Source organism: Monodon monoceros, unplaced genomic scaffold (assembly GCF_005190385.1).
Source record: "Monodon monoceros isolate NGI ecotype Baffin Bay Population unplaced genomic scaffold, NGI_Narwhal_1 Super_Scaffold_13, whole genome shotgun sequence".
NCBI classification, from domain to species: Eukaryota; Metazoa; Chordata; class Mammalia; order Artiodactyla; family Monodontidae; genus Monodon; species Monodon monoceros.
The window spans coordinates 17,513,829-17,541,773 of record NW_021703769.1 but is presented as its reverse complement, the minus strand read 5'-3'; the positions used below and the strand labels follow the sequence as shown (position 1 = coordinate 17,541,773).

At 45.4% G+C, this 27,945-nt stretch overlaps 1 protein-coding gene across 2 annotated transcripts in view; it reads right to left on the bottom strand.

Moving 5' to 3' along the window:
* The window catches only part of PTPRT (protein tyrosine phosphatase receptor type T), a 1,065,023-nt gene that overhangs the window by 119,875 nt on the left and 917,203 nt on the right, over positions 1-27,945 (bottom strand). The gene's annotated exons all lie outside the window — the stretch shown is intronic.

Below are 27,945 nucleotides of genomic sequence, written 5' to 3'. Positions count from 1 at the left end.
TTCCAGAAACAGAGTCAAGGCAGGTCTTCCAAGGTCAAGGTGGAATAAACCTAAGTCTTCCTGAAACTGCTAAAGGCCTCCATTTGCTCAGAAATACGACATTTATCCTGCCTCGTCCTCAGCAATGGGTGTGTTCTTTACTGGAGCTTAAAATGGGAAATGAGATTTGCACAACACTTTCCTTACTCTCCCTTGAAAGGGAAGAAGAGGCAGGGGGACCTTTCTGTTCCCATGGCTCTGAATGAGATTCACAATGGAGTCTGGCCTTTCTCAGGGATTGAGCTCATGAAATAGCCCACCAAACAAAGGTAGATTGAAGTAGGGGCTGGTGTGGGCAGTGGGTAAGGGTGAAGGTGAGTTAGTCTTATATCTCAAAAGGATAAAGGTTAAAGCAGAACTTGATGCACAGTTATTCCCATAGTGACCCTCAGAACCAGATGGGCATTTGGAATGATGATGGTGATGACGATGATGACGACGACAAAGTATAGCAGTGATGCTCAAACTCATGTAAATTAGAATCACTTTGAGAGCTGAAAAAGCATACAGATCCTAGATTCATACAAGTAGGACAGGCACTAGACCTTTGGCCACCAAGTTCCCCAGGTGATTCTGACACCAACCACTGGAGGCTGAAACCATCAGCTTTGGCATCAGACAGACCTGGGTCCATATCCTACCTCCATAGCCTGTGGTTGCATGATACACGGCAAGTTCCTTAACCTCAGTAAATTCTGAACTTAACCTCATAGGGATTAAATGAGGATTAAGTGGGATAAAGTGTTCGGAGCACAGTGCCTGGCACACAGTGAATTTTTAACACGTGGCAGCTGCTATGCTTGCTTTTGTATCATCACCACTGGTCCAACTGCATTCCACTGCTGGAATCCTCTCTCCAACAGTCCCGCTGTGGAATCCCATCCCCCCTGGATTATACCACGTGATGGAGACTTTGGCACCTCACTGGGAGGCTGAGGGTTAAAAAGTTCTTTGTATGGATTTGAAATCTACTCCCTTTAAATGTCAACTACTGGGTCTCAGATTTATTGCCAGAGATACAAAAATATGACTAACCCCACTTGCATATGACAGTTTTTCAAATATTTCTAAATAAACAACCTGGTCCCTCTGAGTTTACCCAACATTTATGTACCTAAATATAGTAATTTTGTTCCTATCATGTGCAAGGCTATGGGTTGCACATTAAATATCTGGAGGGTAAATTCTTCCAGGTCTCTTGCTCCATTTTTCACAGGACTTGGCTTCCAATCCAATCTTGGTCACTCCTATTTCAACATGGAAAGGACATGTTTCCGTGATGTCCCAGAGAGGTCAAATTCAGCACCACCTAGGAAATATCCAAAGGTGAGCCCATCTGATAATGAAACAGGCAGTTTCAAGAGGTAATGATCCCCCTGTCAGAAGAGGGTAAATCTAGACTCAGAAGTATTCTAGAGGCTTTCATCTAGGATCACTTCTAGTTTGATGGTATTTTCCTTCACATGGAGTTAATCTAGCTGTAGACCGCACAGAAGAATGGCAGATGGCACACTCAAGTGAGGAGAGAAAATGTATAAAAGGACTATTGACCAAGTGAGAAGGGTATAAGGGGAATCCAAGGTATAATACAGTGATAGGAGAGCTGTTCATCACCTGTGGGTCCAGGGGGACAAGCAGAGGAAGCAGCAACCAGAACCCAAAAGGCGTTGTGAAGAGTAGGACACCTGTATAGAAGCAGTGAACTTCTCCCAAGGGATCCAGCCAGTCCTGAATGGCCCCCACAGGGAGGGAACCAGAGGCACAGATTCCCTGACTACATCCTCCCTCCCCCACCTGACCTCCTAGAGTGGCTCACATTAGCTGAACCCAACTGGAAGCCAAAGGCATGGCATCCATTTAGATCTTGCTCTGTAAGCAGACAGCAGAGTAGAGAAGCGTGGAGAGTGAATCTGGATCCAGGAAGAGAAGAGCTTTTGTCTGTTTGATGACAAATGCAGCCTAAAATGCAATTCCTCTTCTTTTTTTTTTTTTTTTTTAATTTGCCTGGGGAAAGAAGGGCGCTCAGGAATAGAAGTGCATCTTTTGGTTAAAATGCTGTGGCCACAGGCATGCTGCTCCACTAGTGAAGCTATTCCAGGCAGACAGAAAAACAACAAGAAATGAAGCATTCGGTCACTTGGGCCTTTTCTCACCATTGGCAGGCAATCGGCCAGCAGGCAGGGGGAACGCAAATGAAAGAAAAACGAGTAATTCTGCTACTGATGACATTTCAAAGTTTTATTCTTCATTTATTATCAAAAAGGAGTGTGTTTCAAAATGTATAGGTGGAGCTTCCCTGGTGGTGCAGTGGTTAAGAAACCGCATGCCAATGCAGGGGACACGGGTTCGCGCCCTGGTCCGCGTGGATCCCACGTGCCACGGAACAACTAAGCCCGTGCGCCACAACTACTGGGCCTGCGCTCTAGAGCCCGTGCTCCGCAACAAGAGAAGCCACCGCAATGAGAAGCCCGCGCACCACAACGAAGAGCAGCCACAGCTCGCCACAACTAGAGAAAGCCCGTGCACAGCAACGAAGACCCAACACAGCCAAAAATAAATAAATAAATTTATTTTAAAAAAATGTATATGTGACCTTCTTAATCATAAATTTGTAAAGATATACAGCAGACCCTCTGCCTCCATCTGAGTTCTGCTCACACCGCCCCAGCAGGAAATAAAAGGAAATCCGATAAGAAAATTAACTTTCAAACTATAAATGAGCATGTACTGGAGGCTTTGATATTTCCTTAGGGCAGAACTCCCAACCAATCTCATTCTATTCAGGGTAAGATAATATGGAAAGAGTTGTCTTAGGCACAAATCACTGGTTTCCAAAGGAATAAAAAAAAAAGGTCTTGCTGCATCTATGAAAAACGGCATTTTACAGAAATGTTTGGGTAGCTCTGAACCCCTGGATAAAAAATTCTTTTAATGGAGCCTCTCTAAAACATAGATATTTAAAAACTGAAAAACGGAGTGGTAAAAATCTCAGGTTTTTACATCCTTACTTTTTCACCCATGGTTGACACTATGTTTTCGTGGTGATGATGATGCTATATAAAATTTTAAAATATGTAGACAGGTGTTTCAGCTACAAAATGGAAATGGAAGGGATGTAGAAGGAAATAAAACACAAAACCATACTTTTGGGATCTTATTCAAAATTTAATCACTAAAAACCCTCTTAGTAATTTAGGAAAAATCGTATTTATTCCTATAGTCATAGAGTTTAGTTGATCCCCTTCCCTCTTTTTCCTGAAGAGAGGGGGACATCCCAAACTTGGGAGTGGGGCATACAAGACCTATGGCTCCAGGCTTCAACTCAGCCTTATTTTCCACACGTGTCTCCTTTTAGGAAACACCAACTACCTCATCTTCCTGTCCTAACCATTCCTCAGTACTCCATACTCCTCAGTGTGCCCCCATTCTTCTCCCTGGGCCACCTCCTCTTCATCCTTCGAGGCTCAGTGGCATTCAAATGTCACATCTTGGGCTTCCCTGGTGGCGCAGTGGTTGAGAGTCCGCCTGCCGATGCAGGGGACGCGGGTTCATGCCCCGGTCCAGGAAGATCCCACATGCCGTGGAGCAGCTGGGCCCGTGAGCCATGGCCGCTGAGTCTGCACATCTGGAGCCTGTGCTCCACAACGGGAGAGGCCACAGCAGTGAGAGGCCCGCGTACCGCAAAAAGTAAATAAATAAATAAAAAATGTCACATCTTCTCTGAGGTTTCCTCTTGCTCCCTAAACAGATGTGTGGTTTTCTCTTCCGGGCTGACTCTCCCATTGAACACAAATTTACTTAGCACCTACACATGCCAGTCTCTGCTGGATGTAAGAAGTTCATAGTGTCAAACACTGAACATGATCTTGACCTTCACAGAACACAGACACTAGAGGCAAAGACAGGCACTAAACAGGTAAATACACGAATCGATACAAAATCACAAAGGTGATTTTCCTTCTTTTCCAAGAAGGAAAAATACATATAGCTAGGGGAGAGCAGCAAATCGCTGGTTTGAACCCTGTCAGGAGATCAAGGAGGGCCTCGTTGCCATGTCAGCTAAGCACCTGACTAATCCAATTGCGGTGATTCAACCCTCCTACCCAGGAAGGCAAGAACCTCTTGGGTGAACCTCTTTCGACTTCCTGTACCTACTCCAATTTCTTGCTGAGTGTCTGGCACACAGCCAGAGCTCAATAAATTTGTTGTGCAAATTTATGTTTAAAAGTCTACAATCTGAAGTGTAGAAAAGACTGTCATTCTACTCTGAGTACAAATTATAACCACTTAAAAAAAAGATATATGCAAGGAAAGAGGAAGAAAAAGCTGCATGAAATTAGTTTGTGGCCTGAAATACTTCTAGTTAATGAATTATTTTTGTCTAACAACTTAGCATTTCCTTCCTGGGGTGTTTGAAGAATTGATGGAATGTTCACAGAAGTCAGAGACTTTTTTTTCCCTCAGAGCCCACAGAATAGCCATAGCTATAGAATGTTTTTTTAAAAAACCTCATATAAGATAGTCACATGATATATGGGATGGTCGCATAACTCATGCTGTCCTCAGATCCCTCAAGACTCAAGCACTTGTGACCTCCCGAACTTGGAATTTTTTCCTGCAGTTGTCCTGAGATTCCTGCCAATTGGGTCACACAATTTCACCAGCAGGGGGTACCAAGAGCTGTTAAAAAGAGAGCATTGTACAAGCCTATCTATTCCTCTGCTGGGTCTTCTCTAGAGCTGAAGAATGTTTTAAGACATAGCAATCCGAAGTTCCCTGCTTCTGACAGGTTGGGACAATGTGATGTGGCTGGTGGTATTCTTCCTTCTAACAGATCACTCGGAGGTTCCCCCAACTTTTGCTGGTTAGCTGAGCGAGGGTAGGTGGCCAGGGACGTGCCCACGATGGACCATGACTTCTGTGGTTTATCCTGAGCACCACTCTTGATAAGGGAGGGTGGCAGGTGGAATGGCTCCACGGAGAGGACTGTAAGGGCTGTGAAACGTTCTGGAATCATGCTACGAGAGGAGAAGGAAGAGTGTCTGAAACAGGGATGTTTCTCACGGAGAGGGAACATTCTGGAATGCTCTCTTCACACACGTGACATCTGGCTCTGTGTGGTCCCAGGGGTCAGAATTAGAACCACCACATTGGCTTGACACAAGGAAGAAATTTCTAGCAAAGTGGAACTGCTTGGGTCTCTTGTGGAAGTGCCTAGTGCCCAACTGCCCTTCCCATGTTTTCTTCTTTGGCAACCTTCTCTTCACCTTTAAGGGGCCAACTCAAAGGCCCCCTACTCTTAGAAGTCTTTTGTCTCCTCCCTAAAGTTAGTAGTTTATTTCTCTTTGCACATTAATTGGTTGGAAAAATATTTAATGAGCACCTACTTTGTAGGTGGTTAGACAGAAGTGGCTGTTAGACAGCAGGAGACCATGATGTGAAAAGCCAGACATGACCCCTGCTCTGTTTAGGCTTTTGGAAGTAATGAGCCCTCCATTATTGGAGGAGTTCACGGAGAGACTCAGAAACTACCTAGAGGAAAGAGGTGGTAGGGATTCCAGCATCTGGACCCTGCAAAACCCTTGAATATGTGGGTGGAGAACAGGAGACCCGGACAATTGAGGGAGAGTGTTGGTTCCATAGGGCTCTTCCCTGGATGTGAAGAGCCATATGCCCACTTTCCAGGGGAGACACTGACCAGGTACTCTTTCCTTTCTCCATAGGGTTTTCACTGACCCATCCTCCACTGGCATCTCTGGACAGACTTTCCTGGGAAAACACAAAGGTTGGAACCCTGGAGCCAGAGAGATATCTCAGTCCACAGGAGGTAGACAAAGAAAACACAGCTGAAACTCTACTCCTATTAAAAGCCGGCATTGTGCTCTTTGAGGCCCGGACAGACACTTCTATGCTGACATGATTGAATCTCTAATTAAATTTATACATCAGAAACTGGAAGGGAACTGCACCATTCTCTTATTTTGTAAAAGAAACTGAGGCCACACAGAGGAGGAGCTTAGACAAGTCATGCAGCATTTCAGTGGAAGCCACAGGACCCTAACCTTGCTTTCTGCCTGCTAGCTCAGGAGACCTGTTCCAACTTTCCTCTACCTCTCCTTCTGGGATAAAACCAGAAGTGCAAGTTCAGTCCACGGTAACAATTCTAGCCCCTTATGAATGCAGCAAAACCTCATTAATCCAAACTCCACTAACTCAGAATAACTGTAGTTGAGGCAGAGGCTGGGCTACCGCACAGCAGAGTTGATAGTGTAAACGAGGATACGGAAAAGTGCAGGATTAAAAGGAGAACACACCACTTTCTCTTCTTTCAGGAGGCAGCATGGCACAGCAGTTAACATCAACTTTGGTGCCAGACAGCCTGGCATCAAAACCTGGCTCCATCTCAGACTAGCTGTGTGAGTTCTTGCAAGTTACACATGCCTTTGCATGTCAGTTTCCTCCTGTCTATAGAACTGCAGGTAGCAGCAGTGCTTCCAGGGAAAGGAAAGTGTTTGTGAAGATTAAATGGTGTGTAGTTACCAAAGCATTTTCCCCAGTGCGTGGTACACAGTAAGCACTCAATAAACGCTCTCTGGTTATCTTTTTTTTTTTTTTTTGCGGTACGCGGGTCTCTCACTGTTGTGGCCATTCCCGTTGCAGAGCACAGGCTCCGGACGCACAGGCTCAGCGGCCATGGCTCACGGGCCCAGCCGCTCCGCGGCACGTGGGATCTTCCCGGACCGGGGCACGAACCCGTGTCCCCTGCATCTGCAGGCGGACTCTTAACCACTGCGCCACCAGGGAAGCCCTCTCTGGTTATCTTTTAAATATAGGAAACAGCCATGTTGATTTAAATGGCCTCATTATTTATTAAATATGAATCCTCTAAAATAGATACCCTGAAGAATGGCTTTTCTCTAAAAACATTCTTTGATGTATTCTACAGCCGTGCTTCTCAACCTTGGCTGCACAAATCATTTGGGGAGCTTTAAAAATTACTGATGAAGGCTTCCCTGGTGGTGCAGTGGTTGAGAATCTGCCTGCCGTTGCAGGGGACACGGGTTTGTGCCCCGGTCAGGGAAGATCCCACATGCCGCGGAGCGGCTGGGCCCGTGAGCCATGGCCACTGAGCCTGCGCGTCCGGAGCCTGTGCTCCGCAACGGGAGAGGCCACAACAGTGAGAGGCCCGCGTACCACAAAAAAAAAAAAATTACTGATGAGATTCTAATTTAATTGGTCTAGGGTGCAGCCTGGGCATTTAGGTTTTTAGAAGCTCTCCAGGTGGTCGTAATGTGCCACCAAGCTTAAACATCACTGATGTAGAACACTGATTTCTCCAAGTAGTCTCTGGACCAGCAGTATCGGCTTCACCTGGGAACATACTAGAAATGCAGTTTCTCCAGCCCCACCCCTGACCCACGAATCAGAAACTCCAGATGCGTAATAAGCACTCCAGGCAATCCTAATGCATGCTGAAGTGTGATATTCCCATTGCTGAGAACCCACTCTTCAGCTGATCTGAATTATTGAAGAGTCCCTATCACGGTGGAGGACCAAGACCAGGAGGTAGGACAGCTGGGTGCCAACCCCAGGTCTCCAAATACCTCACCGAGTTACCAGGGACACACCGTTTCCACTTTCTGGTATTGACTTCAATATAGGGGGGAGCTGGCATCTGAGAACCAGAGCAAGAACTGATGCTTTTTTTTTTTTTGTGGTACGCGGGCCTCTCACTGTTGTGGCCTCTCCTGTTGCGGAGCACAGGCTCCAGATGCGCAGGCTCAGCGGCCATGGCTCACGGGCGCAGCCGCTCCACGGCATATGGGATCTTCCCGGACCGGGGCACGAACCCGTGTCCCCTGCATCGGCAGGCGGACTCTCAACCACTGCGCCACCAGGGAAGCCCAGAACTGATGCTTTTTAAATGACTGTTACCGGTTGAACTGTGTTCCCCTAAAAGATATACTGAAGTCCTAACCTCTGGTACCTGTGAATGTGACCTTATTTGGAAATAGGGTTTTTTTTTTAAAAAAATAATCTCAAAAATTTTATTGCCTCTTTACAGAATTAGATATTTTACTTTAGAAATATTTTACTAATATGACAGGAAAAAAGTCATTACCATTCGTTTTGTTCACTCATATCCATTCTCAGCAACCTCAAGTTAAAAAGGAGATACAATTTTAGAAAAATACAAAAAATTATGAAGTGTTTCCTTAATAAGATAGCAGTTTCTAAAACTTCTCCCAAAATCCTACTAAAATATTTATAATACGGAGAAAAAAGGGAAAACCCACAACTGTTCTCAAGTTTTCTAGAAGCAAAATTGGTGGCCAGTGCAGGCTTGGAAAGAGGGTCTTTACAGATGTAATCCAGTTAAGGTGGCCCTAATCCAGTATGACTGGTGGTCTTACAAGGAGAGGGGAATTTGGACAGAGACGCACGGGGAGAGGGCTGTGTAAGGACAGAGGAGGAAAATGGAGTGAGGCAGCTGAAAGCCAAGGAATGCTGAGGATTTTACAGCCATCACCAGCAACTACGAAGAGGCAAGAAGGATTCTACTCAGAGCCTCAAAGGGAGCCTGACCCCCACTGACACCTTGATTTCAGACTTCCAGCCTCCAGAACTGTGACAGAATACATTTAGTTGTTTTAAACCATCACCTTGTTATGGCAGTCCTACGAAATGAATATATTGACCATGAAACATAAATCCTAAATTTACTGTATTTATTTAATAAACATGCATATAGCACTTAATCCTTTCCAGGCACTATTTAAGGCTATCACAAACACAGTGTATTAACTTCTTGAATTCTCTTAATAACTCTAGGAGATTGATAGTATTACTAACCCCATTTTGTAGATGAAAGAATGAGGCAGAGTTGAAGTAACTCACTGAAAGCCACACATGCTTTAAGAGATAGAGCTGGGGGCTTCCCTGGTGGTGCAGTGGTTAAGAATCCACCTGCCAATGCAGGGGACACGGGTTCAAGCCCTGGTCCGGGAAGATCCCACATGCCACAGAGCAACTAAGCCCGTGCGCCACAACTACTGAGCCTGTACTCTAGAGCCTGCGAGCCACAACTACTGTAGCCGGCATGCCTAGAGCCTGTGCTCCACAACAAGAGAAGCCACTGCAATGAGAAGCCCGCGCACTGCAACGAAGAGTAGCCCCCTGCTCGCTGCAACTAGAGAAAGCCCGCACGCAGCAACGAAGACCCAGCACAGCCAAAAATAAATAAATTAATTAATTTAAAAAAAAAAGAGAGAGCTGGGATTCAAACTCAGGCAGTCAGGCCTCTGAATGTTCTTTAAGATTCCTTGTTATGTCACGCTAAGCCAAGGACCCATACATGTATACCCTTGTCCCAAAGCTTTCTCAGCTGGCTCCTTGCCTCTCCAGGCAAACACAAAGTGACACATATAAGCACATACATGCAGCCAGAAAGCTGACATTTGTATCCACTCACATCCTTTAGGCATTACACATCCTGTCTGCTCATTACCTCTGTTGGGTACCAATCCTGGAAGATAACTGGTGGGTCCTTCCTCTCCTACCCCCATCACCCTACCTTGGGGCTTCTCCATGCTTCCACCAGAATGGCAAAGTTACAGAAGCAATAGTAGCACATCTTATCACAATTCAAAAGGTCAAGGGACCTTGGCCACCACCTCTGACACCTCCATCTCTCTGCTGTCTTGCTCTCCATGTCTGTGCCTCTACCTGCCTCTGCTTCTCTCGCGGCCTGTGGCTGCCTTTCTGTCTTCCTTGCCTGGGTGGGCTCTCTTTCCACTAAGGACAGAGTCAGACCCAGTCTGACGATCCTGTGGAGCAGGGCAGGGGAATCGGCATAGCAGAGGACCTAAGACAGAGGCAAGGCCCTCCTGCTGCTGGGTACATGGCCACATTACCCCTTAGGATCCTCAAGCAGAGCCTAGTGGGAACTGCATCGGCTCTGGAACAATACTGCCTGAGTCCAAATCCTGGCTCCACAGTTTACTGGCTATGTAGCCTTGGACAATTACTTAGCCTCTTTGTAACTCAGTTTCCTCATCTGTTAAATAGGCATAATTATTGTGAATTCCCACAACAACCATTTGCAGTAGATGCTGACTTATAAATATTAAAGTACTTACAATAGGATCTGTCATCTCCCAAACGAGCTCCATATAAGTGTTGGTTAAATAGTAGGCAATGGGAAGGAAATAAATGCTTCAGAGGAACATGAGGACAGAATCTATGGCACAGAGAGTGCGAACTTCCCTGAATGCTTTCAGACCACTGGGCTCTGAACCCCTGGGCTAGGCGAAATGCTCTCTGTTCTTAGCATTGCGGAAAGATCACAGACCTTGGCCCCAGGCTAACCTGGTTCTAACCAGCTGTGTGATCATGACTGTGTCTCCGTCTCTACGAGACTCATGTGTAGAAAGGTATTTGATAAGCCCTATTTCACAGAGTTACTAGGATGATTAGAAATAACGTGTTACTTCCCTAGCATGGTCTTTGGCCTATAACAGACACTCAGCAAATGCTATTTCTTTTTCTCCCGCTTCTTCATACTGGCCATCTGCATTCCTTCTTCCTTGCTTTTTTTCTTTTTTTGCGGTACGCGGGCCTCTCACTGTCGTGGCCTCTCCCGTTGCGGAGCACGGCTCCAGACGCGCAGGCTCAGCGGCCATGGCTCATGGGCCCAGCTGCTCCGCGGCATGTGGGATCTTCCCGGACCGGGGCACGAACCCATGTCCCCTGCATCGGCAGGCGGACTCTCAACCACTGTGCCACCAGGGAACCCCCATGCTTTATTTTAATTTTAACTTGGTGTCTGATCTGCTCCCTGAGATGAGCACTCCAGGGAACCAAGGTAACTACTGAATACTTTTTCTTTCTCTGCCCCTTTTGATCCATCCATACCTTGTGCTTATTCGACCATAAACCAAGCCATATACTCAGACACTTTTCTCCCAGTCGCTCTTTGACTCTCAGTTTCAGGCCATTACAAGTTACAGAATCTTGGATTCTCTGGGCTGGAAAGTCATTCTCCCACCCCAGCTGGGAGACCCCTTGCAACACCCCCAGCAAGTGGATGTCCGCCTCTCCACCCCCGTGGCTGTCCAACTCCAGAGACAAGGACTCATCACCTCTTCAGGCAGCCCCTTCTAAGTCCCTACATGAGGATTAGTCTCTGAGCTGAGGCTGAGCTGAACTCTGCCTCTTGTTTCTTATGCCCTCTTGGACACCCGTCGATGGTCTGCCTGCTTTTCACATCTAGCCTGTGCATGGATGAACTGATGGCTATCATCTTCCAAACTTTACCCCAAGCAACCTCTTCCAAGCAGTCTCTCCTGATCACCGAGGCTCTGTGTTCCTTCCCCAGCTCAGCCAACCTCCTTCTGCATTTCACACCCCTGTACCCGCACCTCTTCTCAGATCTCAACCCAGGGCTCCCAGGGGTGCTCTCTCTTTTACCCCCAGCCCACCCCAGACCTTTACTCCCCATCCAGAAATCACTCCTGCTTGCCAGATGGTCAGCCTCCATGGTTATCTCCCCTGCTAGACTGTAACCGCAGGGGCAAGGTCCATGCCAGCCTTGTTCACCTTGTGCAGATAGGGCCTTACCCAGATAGGGCCTTGCACAGATAGGGCCTTGCACACATAGGGCCTCGCACACATAGGGCCTTGCACAGTTTTGGGCACAAGCAGGTACTCAGTACACACTTGTTGAATTAATGTATTAACAGATAATCACAAATCCTTCAAGTTCCATCTCAAACACCACTTGTTCCAGGAGGCATTTTCTGACCTCTCCCTATAGGACATAACCTCACTTCTGTTTTATATCCTAGTCGTTGGCCTGCTCACTCTCCTCGCCCCTCATTATAACAACTTGCATAATGCATATTAGTTCATATATTTCCTCTAGCACCTAGTTCAGCACTTGGCACCATGTTGTAAAAGCTTTAAAACTGTTTACTGATGAAATGAATGAATGGATGGCACTTTTAATTCATTTATCATTGCTCCATTCCATATTTGAGCACCCTCATGACTTAGGCTTGACGTTTTTGTTTTTCTTTACGCGGGCCTCTCACTGTTGTGGCCTCTCCTGTTGCGGAGCACAGGCTCCGGACGCGCAGGCTCAGCGGCCATGGCTCACGGGCCCAGCCGCTCCGCGGCATGTGGGATCCTCCCGGATCGGGCACGAACCCGTGTCCCCTGCATTGGCAGGCGGACTCTCAACCACTGCGCCACCAGGGAAACCCCAGGCTTGACACTTTTAATCTACTTCTGCACGAAGTGTTGGACTTGAGCGGGTTCTACTTGCTATTCTACAAGTTGGCCTTTTGCTGCAGACGGTGCATGGCAGTGATTCTCAAACCTGAGGGCACATCAGAAGCACCTAGGAAGCATGTTAAAACAGAGATTGTTGGGCTCCACTCTCAGACTTTCTGATTTGGTGAGTACGAGATAAGGCCTGAAAATCTGCATTTCCAACTCCCTGGGAGATGCTGGGACTATCCTTGGAGAACTACTGGTCTGTGGGATGTCATCTCCTGCCCCATTGGGGAACACATGCCATGTATCTGCTGTCTTTTCACCATTGGTCACCTGAAACCTTATTCCCATCACCCACCCCATCCCATTTCTCCTAAAACTGCCAGTAAGCATAATATACCCTTTAGTCGAGGATTCCCATTTTCCTGGGACTTTATCCTAATGAAATAATAGTAAAACAGGAGAATACATATATTATGCAGATAATACTGGAAAACCCAGCTTTGCATATGCCAGGAGTTCTCGACGGTGGCACTACTGACATTTTGGGCAGGATAATTCTTTGCTGTGCAGGCTGTGCACTGCAGGATGTTCAGCTGCACCCTTGGCCTCCACCTAACAGGTTCCAGGGGCTCCTCCCACTCCCAGCTGTGACAATCAAAAATGTGTTCAGGGCTTCCCTGGTGGTGCAGTGGTTGAGAGTCCGCCTGCCGATGCAGGGGACATGGGTTCATGCCCCAGTCTGGGAAGATCCCACATGCCGCGGAGCGGCTGGGCCCGTGAGCCATGGCCTCTGAGCCTGCGCGTCCGGAGCCTGTGCTCCGCAACGGGAGAGGCCACAACAGTGAGAGGCCCACGTACCGCAAAAAAAAAAAAAATGTCTCCAGACACTGCCCAGTGTCCCAGGGGCAGGGGTTGGGCAGAACTGCCCTGTGCCTGATTGAGAACCACTGCTATATACACAGGACCGTAATAGTTTACCAGTTAGTAAATACTACCATGTATTAGGTACCTCCAAAGATTACCTTCTGTGATCCTCACAGCAACACTATAAAGTGGTGATTATTTCTTTTCTTTTATAAATGAGGAATCCGAGGCCCCGAGGGTTAATCCTAAACTCGTGAAATGGGTAAAGGGACCAGGTGGTATTTGAGGCCCCCATTCCTCAGCCTGCAGAGCCCTGCGCCCTCCCACAGCCTGCTCTGTTTCTTCTCTTGGACAGCAAACGATCAGCTACAGCCTCATGACTGTCTAGCTATGGGGGCCCGGTTCAGTAAATTATGGTGTGTCCTCTGGATGGAATATTATACAGCTATTAAAATGATGGACTGTCATTTAAAATGATTACTATATAACAACATAGAAAAGTGCTAACTGGATCACATTAAGTTAAAAAAAAAAACCTGTAAATTAAAACTGTGTCTACATTGTGATTATCACTAGGAGAAAGTATATCTAAGCTGATGTGTTAGATTGAAGGTATTAAGGATAATTTTCCTTTCTTCTTTGATATTCGTTATTGTTATCAGAATGTCTTTACGATCATTATTTTTAAGTAGCAGCAGGGTAATGAAATTCAAGATGTCAGCTTTGTCATAGTTCCATCTTCCACCTGAATTAGTGGAATTCAGGCTACTCTAAATCCTGGAGTAAGGCAGGGGTTTGGCACACCCTTACTCTCCCAGCCGCCCATAGCACTGTTGCATGTATGTTTCTGAACTACAACATCTCTCCTTGAACTGTGCAGTTTCCTCCGAGCTCAGCCAGCTGCAAGCATAGAAGAAAATGGCTCTGAAGGTAGCGGTGTGGAACCCTCGGGGAGCCAGGGCTGTTAGGAACACACAGTTTTCGAATAGCAGATGTGTCCGTCCGTCAGACGGTACTGAGCGGTGCGCTGGTCTCATGCATTATGCATCGAGAGTGGCCTGGAACACTGGCCTGGCCGTGTGGGAGAAGTCTTGCATAAGGAACATCTGATGAATTGATTGGAATGTCAAAATGTCATCAAGGATAAATGAATGGATGTGTTACTCTGGCTGTAAGAGGCAGTGCCAGCAAGACGACAGACAGCCAGTGGGCTGCCCAAGACAGACGGCGTTTGTGATGGAGATTCATGGTCTTTAGGCAATGTGAGGTGCTTTGCGGGGAGAAGAATAGACAGAAATGCTCCAGCACTTAAGCACTGTAAAATCACAAGCATGGGATAACTTAATTAGTGAACACTAGGAAGGCGCCTGGTCTGTCTGTACTCCTGGGGAAAGCCAGGATGGATGGCACTGGGCTGGAGATGATGGGTCTCAACACCAGCCTCCTAAAGAAAGCAATTGAATTTAGTGTGCAGTCATAAACCACAGCTGATGGAAAGGTATGTCTGGTCTGCATTTGTTTTTTTCACAGGTACTGTTTCTGTCTCCTGCTCCAAGCTCTTTGTGTCTGTGCATCAAGTGTCTTAGGTGACTCTGGGGAGACCCAGAATGGCTACCACTTGCTTCTAATGCCACCATGGGCGAAGGTGGGGGTGATGACGGTTATTGTAATCCCTCAACCCAGGGGAAAACTCTCGCGAAGCCTGACTTCCCCTGTGGCATCCTATACAGGGGGTGCTCCATCCTCCGGTGATGGGAGGCTCACTAAGTCACATTCAACCTGTTCTACTGTTGGACAGGCATCGTTAGAAAGTTCTTCTTCATGCTTCTCCAGCATCTTCCTCCTTGTAAACTTAACAACTAAAACAACGAGAATAGCTAATGCTCCCTGAGCATTTGCTAGGTGCCAGGCACTGTGAGCCCTGGCACAGTCGGGCTACTGCCCTGTCGTGTAGCATCCTCATATTGCAGTGTAGGAAACAGGAGACCAGAGAAGGGGAGAAACATGCTCAGGACTACATAGCTAGTATATGGCAGAGCCAGACCCAAACCCAGGTCTGCTTAAAACTAAGTCTTAACATCTTAACTATCACACAAATGTAAGTCCCATAACCTCCTCTTAACAGAGTCTGGCTTTTAGAGCAATACAGAACATGAGAAGGCAAGAACTAATACTTTGAACATGTGTTGGGTATTTTGCTAAGTACCTGGCCTGGGTTAGCCTACTCCATCTTTCATGCAACAGCCTTGTGTTCGTGAAGTAAGTTACTATTTCTCCACCTGAGACCTCTCTTTTCTTGTCTTTTTTGGTTTGTTTCTATGTCCATTTATTTTTTATATACAAAAGTCAGTCGCATTCCTATATATTAACAACGAGCAATTCGAATATGAAATAAAAAGAACACTACCATTTACAACAGCACACACACAGAAGAAACATTCAGGTATAAATCCACCAAAATATGCATGGGACCTGCATGCCAAAAAGTACGAGAGGGTGATGAAAGAAACCAAAGTAGACCCACACAAATGAAGAGACATACCACGTTCCTGGGCCAGATGGTTCAATACTGTTAAGATGACAGATTTCACCAAACTGATTTACAGATTCAATGCAAGCCCAATCAAGACCCAGTAGGATTTCCTGCAGACATCCACAAGCTGATTCTAAAACACTATTGCACATTTATTTTTAAAGAAAGAAGGGGGAAAAAAAGCCTTCAAACCTTCACTGTTCAGAAAATGAAACCCGACACCTGTTGTCATATTAAATATCGTAATCGTTGGGTACATTTTTAAATAAAATTATTTCTCTATGTCTGGCATAGCTGAATTTGAATAAAATCCTCTCCATGGCACAACCCTATTTATAAGACATTTTAAACAAAAACGTGTTAAGAGACAAAAGGTTGCTCTGTAAAATTAAAAGTGAGACTCGAGAGGTCTATTTAAAAAAAAAAGTCACAAAAACAGCCCTAACCCCATCCTCTCTTTAATCTTGGTCCTTATTTCTCCAGTGCAGAATATAAAAGTCATACAATTGTAAAAAGATGAACGATCCTGTTCCTGTTTGACGCTTGTCCCTTTTACACAGTGAGTGTATTAAAAGGAATGAAGTGGTTGGTACAGGCTTCCCCCCGCCCCCCGCCCACTCCCATTACAATTTGGAGCAATGGTTATACACCTTCAGGTAGGGACCGACTCTGGATCTTATTCATCTTTTATCTCACCAGGTCTGAGAGGGTGTAATTCTTATCAGTTTTGCTGCCTTATAAAGTAACCTTCAGAATTCTCATCACAGCCACCTCCCAACCCATGATGAGGGCACAGCACCAGTAACTGGCAACTCTCTCAACTGGCAAATCCAAAGAATTCCATGGATTTCTTTCTTTAGGTAGCCTGTGCCCTGGTCAGTTTGGTGAGCCTTCATGTCCTTACACTTAAAATGACATTTCCTCACTGGAGTGACTCAAAAAGTTCATGAGATATCTACATGAAAGTACTTTGTAAGCTGCAGAAACATGAGTGGACATAATAATAGAAAACAAAATGCAATAATAATAATAACTACAATGTACCGAGCATCTACAAGGTACCAGACACAGAACCAGATGTTGTACATGCATTGTATTATCTTATGTAATCCTGGTAAATCCCCACAGCAGCCCTCCAAATTTGGTATTATTGTCCCGCTTTTATAAGATGCAGAAACAGAGGCTCAGAAGTTAGGTTGGAAAGTAGTAGGGTCCAGGATTCCAATCCAAGTGCAGTCCATGCTCTTTCACTACAGTGCTGGCCTAGGTTTTAAGTATTATTTTCCTCACCATTCAGAGCTAATGCAAAGTGCTGTTTAAAACCCTTAAGGAGTGGGAGATGAGGTTACAGAAGTATGATTTATTGAGCAAACTGCCCCCAGCCTAGATGGCTGGAAGACACCTGCACAGCAATCTAGTGGATGTATACACTTTGAATCAGCCATGGATCTCCTGGAAAATCCTTAGATCCCACATTTTCATGGTAGTTTTGCTGTGTAAAGCAAAGATAAGACAAAAGAACGTACGAAATCCCACATCAACCATATCTGAGGTTAGATTTTTCACCAGAAGCTCTCTCTCTCATCAGTAGATGTCCAAATAATAAATGACAGGGAAGCAAGAGAAAAGTAAAATAAAGCAGAGGCAGTCTTAGCTTTTCTCCATTTCTAGAAAAGTGCACTGTCATTAAGCTGTTTTCCAAAACAAAACAAGCCTTCTTTAATCCTGAGGCTTCAACTTGGTTTATAACCTTAATAAAACCATATTTTCACTCTTTACAAAAATTAAGTCCTCCCATCTACTCAGTGCTCTGTGGTGACCTAAATGAGAAGGAAATCCAAAAAAGAGGGGATATATGTATACATATAGCTGATTCACTTTGCTGTACAGTATGAACTAACACAATATTGTAAAGCAACTATACTCCAATAAAAATTTTTAAAAAAATTAAACCCTCCCAGTAAAAACAGGGTATTGGCCACACTAACCTTTCAATTTTTCCCCTTAAAAAACATGGGTGGCTGTAATATGCCCAATAATTCCCACTTAGAATGTTCTGCATAGTGGTTCAAAGGCACTGCAAGGAAAAATTGCTCCAGAAATGAACTTATTTACAAAACAGAAATAGACTCACAGACATAGAAAACAAACTTGTAGTTACCAAAGAGGAGGGGACGGGATAAATTAGGAGTTTGGGATTAAAATATGTACACTACTATATATGAAATAGGTAACCAACTAGGACCTACTGTATAGCACATGGAACTCTACTCAGTATCTTGTCATAAGCTACAATGGAAGAGAATGTAAAAAAAGAATATATATATTTATGTATATGTATAACTGAATCACTTTTCTATACACCTGAAACTAACAGAACATTGTAAATCAACTATATTTCAATAAAAATTTAGACAAAAAAATTGCCCCAGAAAGAAGCTCATCCAATGTTCTTTAATTCTGATAAAAAGATTTCATAAGAAGTTTTGAGTTTCTTGAGGTTTCATTAATGAAGAGAAGGCTAATGAACAAATATTTCTCAGGAGACTGATTGTGGCTGAGGGGTCTTTACTCCACCGTACACCAGTACGAGGAGTAATTGTTATGAGATATTAAATGCTGTTTTTAAGTGTGCCTGGGGCATTTTCGCCATTTATTAAATGGCTTCTACATACTTATGAACAGCATAAGGACTGTCCACCTCGATATCTATAGGGAAGAAGCAGTGCCATCGAACAGTGTGTTATCTTCTACAGACTCTGCCCTCCACACTCAGGTGCCAACATTTTAACCAGAGGTGTGTCTATCTGATGATCCCGTGGGGTCAAACTCTCATCTGAGGTTCTGGGGTAGGTGGCCAGACCAAGCCCTCATGCTAATCTTCCAAATGCCTATCTTCCAGGACCCTGGATTCTCAAACTCTCCCATACGAGTGGTTCTCGACAATAGTTTCATATTAGAATAATCTGGGGAACTTTAAAATGCCTAGGTACCACTTGAGACCAGTGAAATCAGTTCTCTAATCTTTCTTTAAAGGTTCTGGCCTGTGCTCCCCTCCCTCTTCGACTGCTCTCCTTAAACATACTCCAGTTCCTCTGAGCTCTGCTCCCAGGAAGGAGGCAACATTCCCAAAGAGACTGTCCAGAGTAGAGTAGCCTCTTCCCCATCTGGAGAGCCACGCCTCTTTTTAAGGCAGGTTTTGGCAGCCACATCATAAAGGACAAGCCTGTCCCCCAGCCCCTATATATTTAGAAATATCGTGACAGCCCTTCCAGTTTCAACTCCAGCCTTTTCTCTTCTCACTGGCCTATAACATCTTCTTGTGTTAAAATGACATTGTCTACCCGTGTGGTTTTTTTGCCAGAATCATTAGCTGACTGATCCCTCACTGAAATCAGCAGGGATGGAAACCAGGAGGAGGGGTGTCCTACCCAACTGCTCAGGGGAGAATTTTTGTAAGTTTAAGAACCACCAGCGACCACTGCCCTACTTCATTCTATTCGGCAAATTCTTCTTTCATTAACTTACGTTTGGAAGTTAAAAAACTCTATCTTCCCCCACCCCCGACACACTCAACCACTGCTAGGTTCTAGCTTAGCTCTACCATTTGATAGATGACAATCTAATGAAATGCAAGTGAAATGAAAACAAAATGGCGTGTACATTATATCTTTTAATTTCTTAAGATAATTCCATGAACTGAGCACTATCATTCCCATTTTACAGATGGGAAACTGAGGCTTGGAGTGCTTAGGACTCACAGCTGCTAAGCAGCGGAACTGGGATTCAAACCTTCCCCTTCCTACTCCAGTCCTTTCTTCCTCTTTTTGTTTTTACTTTCCAAGTTTTTCCTAGCATGTCACCTACTTAGTTATAAAATCTATGTGTGTGTGTGTGAGTGTGTGTGCGTGTGTATTTCAAGATAATGAGGCCAAGGAGAAAAGTGGGTGAATGTGTTATTTCTTCAGTAAAACATCTTGCCTCTGCCCTATACCAGGCATCCTTTTTGGCCCTTTAGCCCATGGTATCTTTCCCCCAAGCTGAATCAGTCACTTCCTTTTCTTTGTCATGTCTTCACTGCTCCTCCTTCATGTATTTACAACATTATTTTATAACTGTTTGTTAACATGTCCAAGTCACCTTTTAAGCTCCTTGAGAGAAAGGTATTTCTTTTTAAATACTTAACACCTAGCTCAGTGCTCAGCACAAAGGAATTGCTCAATAGGTGCTCGTGAATGAAAGAATATGTCATTTGAACATCACGGCTGTTCTGAAATGCAGGCGTTATTACCCCCGTTTTACAGATGAGAAACTGAGGTTGAGATGGAGTTCAGTAACTTAACTGAAACTGTGGAGCCCGAATGCCCAGGTCTCTTTCCTACACGGCACAGAAACCTGTCTGCTATCTTGCTAAGTTCCTCCAAGCCCAACCAGACAACTAGGTAATAAGTGGGAAAGCACTTTGGAAGAGGTAAAGCTGTATATACAAACAAGATGCAATCATTATCATCATCATGAACATTGCAAAGCTGTAACTAAAGCACTTCCTCCCGTTAAAGCACTCTGCCAAGACACTTAGAAAGGCATCTTCCACTCTGTGCATCTCTCAGCATCCCATCTTCGCTACAGCCCTAGCTGCAAGAGTCATTCTCAGTTTGGGGACGTTTGCTGAAGGCAAGTGCTTTCAGAACTAAATCCGTTCCTGCCCTGGTGACACATTTTTAAGGGGGCACTGTGGCTGGGCACTTCTGACCTTAGTTCTCTCCTCTGGCTGGTTCAGCAACAGGCTCTTACTACACTCTTCTGGGATACACCGTGAGCTCCCCCAGGCAGGAGCTATGTATTTAGATGCTCACAGCCCTCCTGCCCAGCAAAGGCACAGGTGAGAAGCAAATGCCTATGAATGAATGACTGCCTAAGGAAGGACTTTTTAGAGTTTACTTATCATCAGTGGTTAACAAAGTGGTGACCCAGCTAGTTTGTATACAAAGTATCCGTAGGCAATGAAGTAGGCATGTTCAAGGGCAGGCGGGGGACATATACATACTCTGATTAACTTGTCTCCAGTGACCAAATTGAATGGGGGTGTCACAGGTTGGGTTCCTGGAAATTCGACTCTGAGACAGAGATCGACATGTAAGGGATATGTTAGGAGGAGCTTCTGGGGACAACATCTGTGGAAGGGAAGGGGAGGGAAGGGCAGGAAAGGGAAGGGAGGGGAGGGGAAAGGGAGAGAAAGGGAGGGAAAGGAGGGAAAGTGGGCAGAAGGGGAAGCTGAATGGAGATGCAGCTGCAGTAACGGTTTAAGCCAGCCCCATGGGAAGCTCTGACACTGGACTGATTTTTATGCCCCTGTAAAAGTCAGCTGTTGACCAGCTATTGGATGACCTTGGGTGAGGCAGCTCTGAAGATCAAGAAGTCCCAAAGGAGGCTGTTATCTAAGAGTTGTCTGCCAGCAGCAGTTCTAGCAACTGGGGTGGGGGCGGGTAAGTCCATTCTTGAAGGGGGATCTGAGTAGCACATCACAACACTGTCCATAGAAACTTCTCTTTCCAACCCTATTTCACTAGGTCATGCCTCTCTGTCAGCAGAGAATTCCCCCTCTCTTTTAACTTCTTTATAAAGCTCAGATGTATTTACAGAATAGAAGCATTTAGAATCACACACCTTTCAGGACTTCCCTGGTGGCACAGTGGTTGAGAATCCACCTGCCAATGCAGGGGACACAGGTTCCATCCCTAGTCCGGGAAGATCCCACATGCTGCGGAGCAACTAAGCCCGTGCGCCACAACTACTAAGCCTGCGCTCTAGAACCCACACGCTGCAACTACTGAGCCCACACACCGCAACTACTGAAGCCCACATGCCTAGAGCCCATGCTCCGCAACAAGAGAAGCCACCGCAATGAGAACCCACACACGGCAGCAAAGAGTAGGCCCACTTGCTGCAACTAGAGAAAGCCCGTGCATGGCGACAAAGACCCAATGCAGCCAAAAAAAAAAAAAAAATGGTTCTGAAGAACCTAGGGGCAGGACAGGAATAAAGACAAGATGTAGAGAATGGACTTGAGGACATGGGGAGGAAGGGTAAGCTGGGACGAAGTGAGAGAGTGGCATGGACATACATACAACACTACCAAACGTAAAACAGACAGCTAGTGGGAAGCAGCTGCATAGCACAGGGAGATCAGCTCGGTGCTTTGTGTCCCCCTAGAGGGGTGGGATAGGGAGGGTGGGAGAGACATGAAAGAGGGAGGGGATATGGGGATATATGTATATGTATAGCTGATTCACTTTGTTATACAGCAGAAACTAACACATCATTGTAAAGCAATTATACTCCAATAAAGACGTTAAAAAAATTAAAAACAATAAAGATACTAGTGCAGCCATTATGGAAAACAGTATGGAGGTTCCTCAAAAAACTAAAAATAGAATTACCACATGATCCAGCAATCCCACTCCTGGGCACATACCTAGACAAACTATGATTCGAAAAGATACATGCACCCCTATGTTCACAGCAGCACTATTCACAACAGCCAAAACATGGAAACAACCTAAATGTCCATCGACAGACGAATGAATAAAGAAGATATGGTACATATATACAATAGAATATTACTCAGCCATCAAAAAGAATGAAATAATGCCATTTGCAGCAACATGGATAGACCTAGAGATTATCATACTAAGTGAAGTAAGTCAGACAAATACCACATGATATCGCTTATATGTGGAATCTAAAATACAATACAAATCAACATACCTACAAAACAAAAACAGACTCACAGACATAGAGAACAGCCTTGTGGCTGCCAAGGGGGAGAGGGGCTGGGGAGCGATAGACTGGGAGTTTGGGATTCACAGAGGCAAACTATTAATATAGGATGGATAAACAACAAGGTCCTACTGTATAGCACAGGAAACTATATTCAGTATCCTGTGACAAACTACAATGGAAAAGAATATATATATATATATATATATGTACAACTGAGACATTTGCTATACAGAAGAAATCAACAGAACATTGTAAATCAACTATACTTCAATAAAATTAAAAACAAATAAAGATACTAGAATTTTCCAGGCATGGACGGTGAGTAGGCATTCCAGGAAAAGGGCACTGCAGGTACAAAGGTGGGACACTGAGAAAGGGACAGTTATATCAGGCTGATGTGAGGATCAGGAGAGGAGCTGTTCTCGAAGTCAGCATCCAAAATATTAAACTGAGTTGTGTGTGAAATGCAGATTCCCAGGCCACACTTTCAAAGGAACTGAGCCGATCTGGGGCTGGGGCCCAGGAATCAGAATTCTCACAAGGTCTTCCCCTTGGCTGAAGAGCAGCAGCAGGGCAGCTGTCTCTGACTTGCCTTTATGGTAATACGTTCTATTTTCACCTGTCAACATATTTGCTGTCAGCTTTTGGTAATTGATACTTATCATCTTTAAACGGCTTCCTTCTATTCCTATTTTTCTTCATTTTTATTTGAAGTGACTGACAAATTACATAAAATGCTTTTCGAGTCGCTCTTGATATCATCATTTCAAATTCCTCTTTAAATGTACTGAGGCAATGATATTTGATTTCCAACAGCCTCTGACGTGAAAAGGTGTGTGCATTTCAGGAAACAAGGCAGTTTCCTACTTTGGGTGAAAACCTACTAAGTGCTCGGCATTTTCCAAACTTTGCCTCATTGCATCCTTGCAAGGTCTCTGTGAGGAATGCATTTTTAATCTCCACTTTACAAGCTAGGAAGCTGAGACTTAGAAAAAGTGAAGTGGCTTGTTCAGGTCACAGATGCAGAACAGGAGCAAAGGTTGCCTTAAAGCCACAGAAGCGAGGAAGGTACAGGGTCTGGAGTTATCTAAAAACTGTTACTTTTTTTTTTTTTAAGAACAGATCATCTGTTGACTTTAGCTGTTACATCTTTTAATTTCACCTTGTTCTTTCATTCATTCCACACACATTTACTGGGGGTTCACTGTGTTGTGCTAGGGCACCACGGGGAACACTGCAATGAAAAAGAAACATCCTTAAGACACATTTTCTCCTGCCCATGATAACAAAGTGACTATGGTGAGAATTGGAGAAAGGGACATTCCTGCAGGTGGAAAGAATCAGAGAAGTCTTTCAGTGGGAGCTAATGTTTGACACGGACCTTGAAGAAGAGGTGTAGGATTTAAATATGCTGGAATGGAGAGAAATAGGATGGACGTGAAAAGCCCAAGTGTTCTGGAGTGTTTGCACACAGGGACCAGCCCAGGAGGAACCCGCCTCTGTGACACTCACACAGGTGAAGTGAAAAAGTTAAGTACTCTCTCTCTGCCAGAATGGTTGGTAAACATCTTAGTGCCTTTTCAAGAACTACTACACTAAAATGTCTCTGTTCAAAACAATTACTGTGCCCATCACCTGCCTTGAGGTAAATTAACCTATGAACATACACCAACTCTTAATATCCTTTCAAAAAGCAGACACTGAAGTTGTTGGGTGCTGCTTTACTACAGAAAGGTAAAAAGGAATTCTAGAGAAGCATTTTTGTCAGCTCAGGAGGTGAGGAATAATAGCTGCTATTTATAAAATACCTACTTTGTGTCAGCCACTCTACAGATACACTCGCTCATTACCCCTCATGAAAATGCTGGGAAGTTACAGTTGTTGTCACCATTTGCAGATGAAGAAACTGAGGCTCAGAGTGGTTCCACGATTGCTCAAGGTCTGAACAGTCTGGAAGAAGAGGCAGACCTAGAATTGTGATCTGAGTCTGACACCAAAACCCACATTATTTTAATTTTTAAAATGTGTACTGGACCGTGAAGGACCCCATTCTAGACTCCTGTGTCCCTGGGTCCCAAAGTGCCTTCTACCTATAGCTCTACTTATCCATGTCATTAGCATTCTTTTGGTCACCCCTTACTCTATTCCCTTGGCTACCACCGATCTGGCTGCCCTGTGCTCTCAGCTCTGACCACATGGAAAGTCCCCAGGACAGCAAAGACAGGATTACCTCAAGGGCCTCCTTGCCAGCCAGGAATAGCTACCACTTCTTGTCCCAAGCAAGGCACAGATGTCCCTGCACAGAACTGAGGCTGTAGGGGCAGACACACTTGCACTCAAATCCTGGCTCTCCCACAGCCTGGCTAAGGGCTCTCCAAGCACATGGTCCAGGCAGGAGCCCTGAAGGTCTAGTGAGAAGGATGGGCGGGGCTTGAGGGTATGTGGTCCTGGATTCAAAGCCTAGCCCTGACACCTCCTGGCTGTGGGATGTACACAAGTCCTCAAATCTCAGTCTCAACGTCTAAATAGACTCAACACGATAGCATGTATCTCGCAGGGCTTGCTGTGAGCATTAGATAAACCCTGTACATCATAGCTACCAGCTAGTAATTGTTTTCAACTTCTGCCTCCTTCTAGGCTGGTTCAGCTGCCCTGCATTCACCTTTGTGTCTGCAGTGGCTAACGCACGGTGCAGCACATTGTAGGAGCTCATAAAGCAGGATGAATCTTGGACCCCATCCTCTCCCTATCTCAAAAGTCTAGAGCAGGGATAGGAAGACTATGGCCCTCAGGACAAATCTGGCCCACTGTCTCATTGTTTTAAATAAAGTTTCATTGGAACACACCCATTCTCAAACGTTTACATATTGTCTATGGCTATTTTCATGTTACAACATCAGAGTTGAGTAGATGCAACAGAGAACCCATAAAGCCAAAAATATGTACTACTGGCTCCTTACAGAAAATGTTTGTGGACCCTTGGTCTCGTGTATGGGACCTTTCAATGGGGGAGAGCCACTGAGGGCCTCTTGGCTTTGAAAAAAAATTCCTCTGTTTCTCCCCCACCTACACTTTACATCTTCTTTCCCCGGTTTATCTAATTTTTCTTCTTATCTCTCTTGGCCATTACATAATACCTATACTACTTTTCTTACGTATGTCGTTTATTTTCTATCTCCCCCACTAAACATCTTCATGTGGGCAGGGATTTTTGTTTGTTGAGCTAACTCTTATAGCCCAGAGCCTTGACCAGTGTCTGGCACATAAGTGGGAACCCCACAAATACTTGTTGAATAAATATGGATTTCATGGAAAAGACTGTTCAGCCCAAGTGTGTTGGAGGCTTTCTCTTTCATGGAAGATTTTGAGGCTTTTAGAGGGACGAGGTGACGCCTTAACCCCTGCGAGGATGGTATTGTGTTTCCTGTTTTACAGATGAAACAACTGAGATTGGGTAAGTCTGTGCTTCTCAGACTTTAATGTGCCCATGAAGGAATTGGGAATCTTGTTACAATGCAGGTTCAGGAGGCCTGAGCTGGGCCACCAGGTGCTGCAGTTCTACAAGCTCCTGTGTGATGCCAGTGCTGGTCTATGGACCACACTTTTGAGTAGAAAGGGTTTAAAGCACCCACTCAGGGTCTCTACCTAAGATGTGGCGGAGTGGAGTTTTGAATCTGCAGACCGTGGGGGTCCTCATTTCCTTTCTGTTCCCCCTTCTCTATCTACATGCATCGCTCCCTCCTATGGTTTCACAAGACCTGTCACCCACCCCCTCCTCAGCTCCCTGTCCCCAAACACTCTGCCTCCAGACCTTCCCTTCTCGAGACACCCCACCTCCAGCATATGCAGCTCTCCCTTCTGCACAGGCTCCTCTACGTATACATGTGCCCAGGACTTTCTGGCCCTTCAAGTGGCCAGTCTCACATTCTCCTCTGTTTTAGGGCCTAGTGGTTAAGAAGAAGTTATCTACCTCATGGGTCCTAGGCAGGCTGGCTTCCTCCCTCAAGGCTACCCGATGACCTGCACCAGTGACTTCTGATGGTCAAGGGCCACGCCCAAGCCCTCCACTTCCTTCTCTCTGCAGCACCTGCTACTGTCAAGTCCTCCTTCTGCAACGGGCATCGCTTGGTTTTAATGGTGCTCCTCCTACCTTGCTGTCTGCTTCGCCAGTTCTTCTCCCCCTCTGAACCTTTAACCATGGCCAGCTCCTGAGCTGGCCTGAGTGTCACAATCTAGGATCTGTCACTTAGAACTCCAAGTCTGCACCCATTGGAAGACCCTTGTTTATCACTGCAACTTGAACTATAAGGACTTGCATATCTATATCTCCACATCGTTCATCTTTGATTTCACCACAGGGTCCAGCACAGAGAATGGTACAAAGTGGGTATCCAGACAGTGCTATGTACACTGGCTAACAGACTGAGGGGGTGAGTTGCCCAGAAGGCATTGCATGCCCACACCTACTGCGGAATATTGATGCCATGAGGACCTCTAGAAGACCAGAAGAGCCCCCAGGGGCCACCATTACTGCCCTGACTCCTTATGGTTTCTGAAAGGGGAAAGACAGAAACTAACATTTCATGAGTGCCAATTTTTTGCAAGGCACCTCACAAAATCCCTCATTCCCTACGAGTTAGGCACTTTCACCCCTATTTTAGGGTTGAGAGGAATGAGGCTGAGAAAGTCCAGAAATCTTGCTCAAGGCCACGTAACTGGTGAGTGACAGAGATGTGACTTGAACCCAGAGCTGCATGACTCTTTCCACCACGGCAACAGCAGCCCGCACTGTCTCACGCCTCTCTGCCTTTTGCAGATGCTGTTTTCCCTGCTCAGAATTCTTATTTCCTCAGTACTGGATAAATCCATCTCTAGAAGCACTGATAACTGTCCCCTGTTCCACTAAAAAAACGGTCACCCGACTAAGTGCCCCTATTCCATGGTACACGTTGGTACATCTCCGCCGAGATTTCAAGTAGCGATACTTGATGTTAGGCTAGTCTCTCTGATAGGCTTGTGTACTGTGAGGGTGAGGCTCAAAGTCCTGGCCATCTCTCCGTCCACAGTGTCTGCAACATAATGTGCGTGTTCAATGCCTATTTGTCAAATGAATGAATGAACAAACGAAGCAAGGTTTCTGGCATTTTCAGTGTCGGTGGCCGGCGTTCATCGGTTCCTATATAACATGAGGGTGGTGATACCAGAATCTCATCTGCTCACTGCGTGGACCTATCGACCAGGGACCCAAACAGTGAGCAGAGGGATGGGGAGGCTTTTGCTGGCTCCAACCTCATCCGTGAAGGCTTCAGCACATGATCACTGACAGATATGGTCTCTCTCACAAAGCTGGGTTTGCCAGCGGTGGAGGAAGACGTGGAATGATGGATAATGGACTTTACAAGGAGTGAGGCATCCTGAGTTTTAATCCCACTCTTTTGCTAACTGGA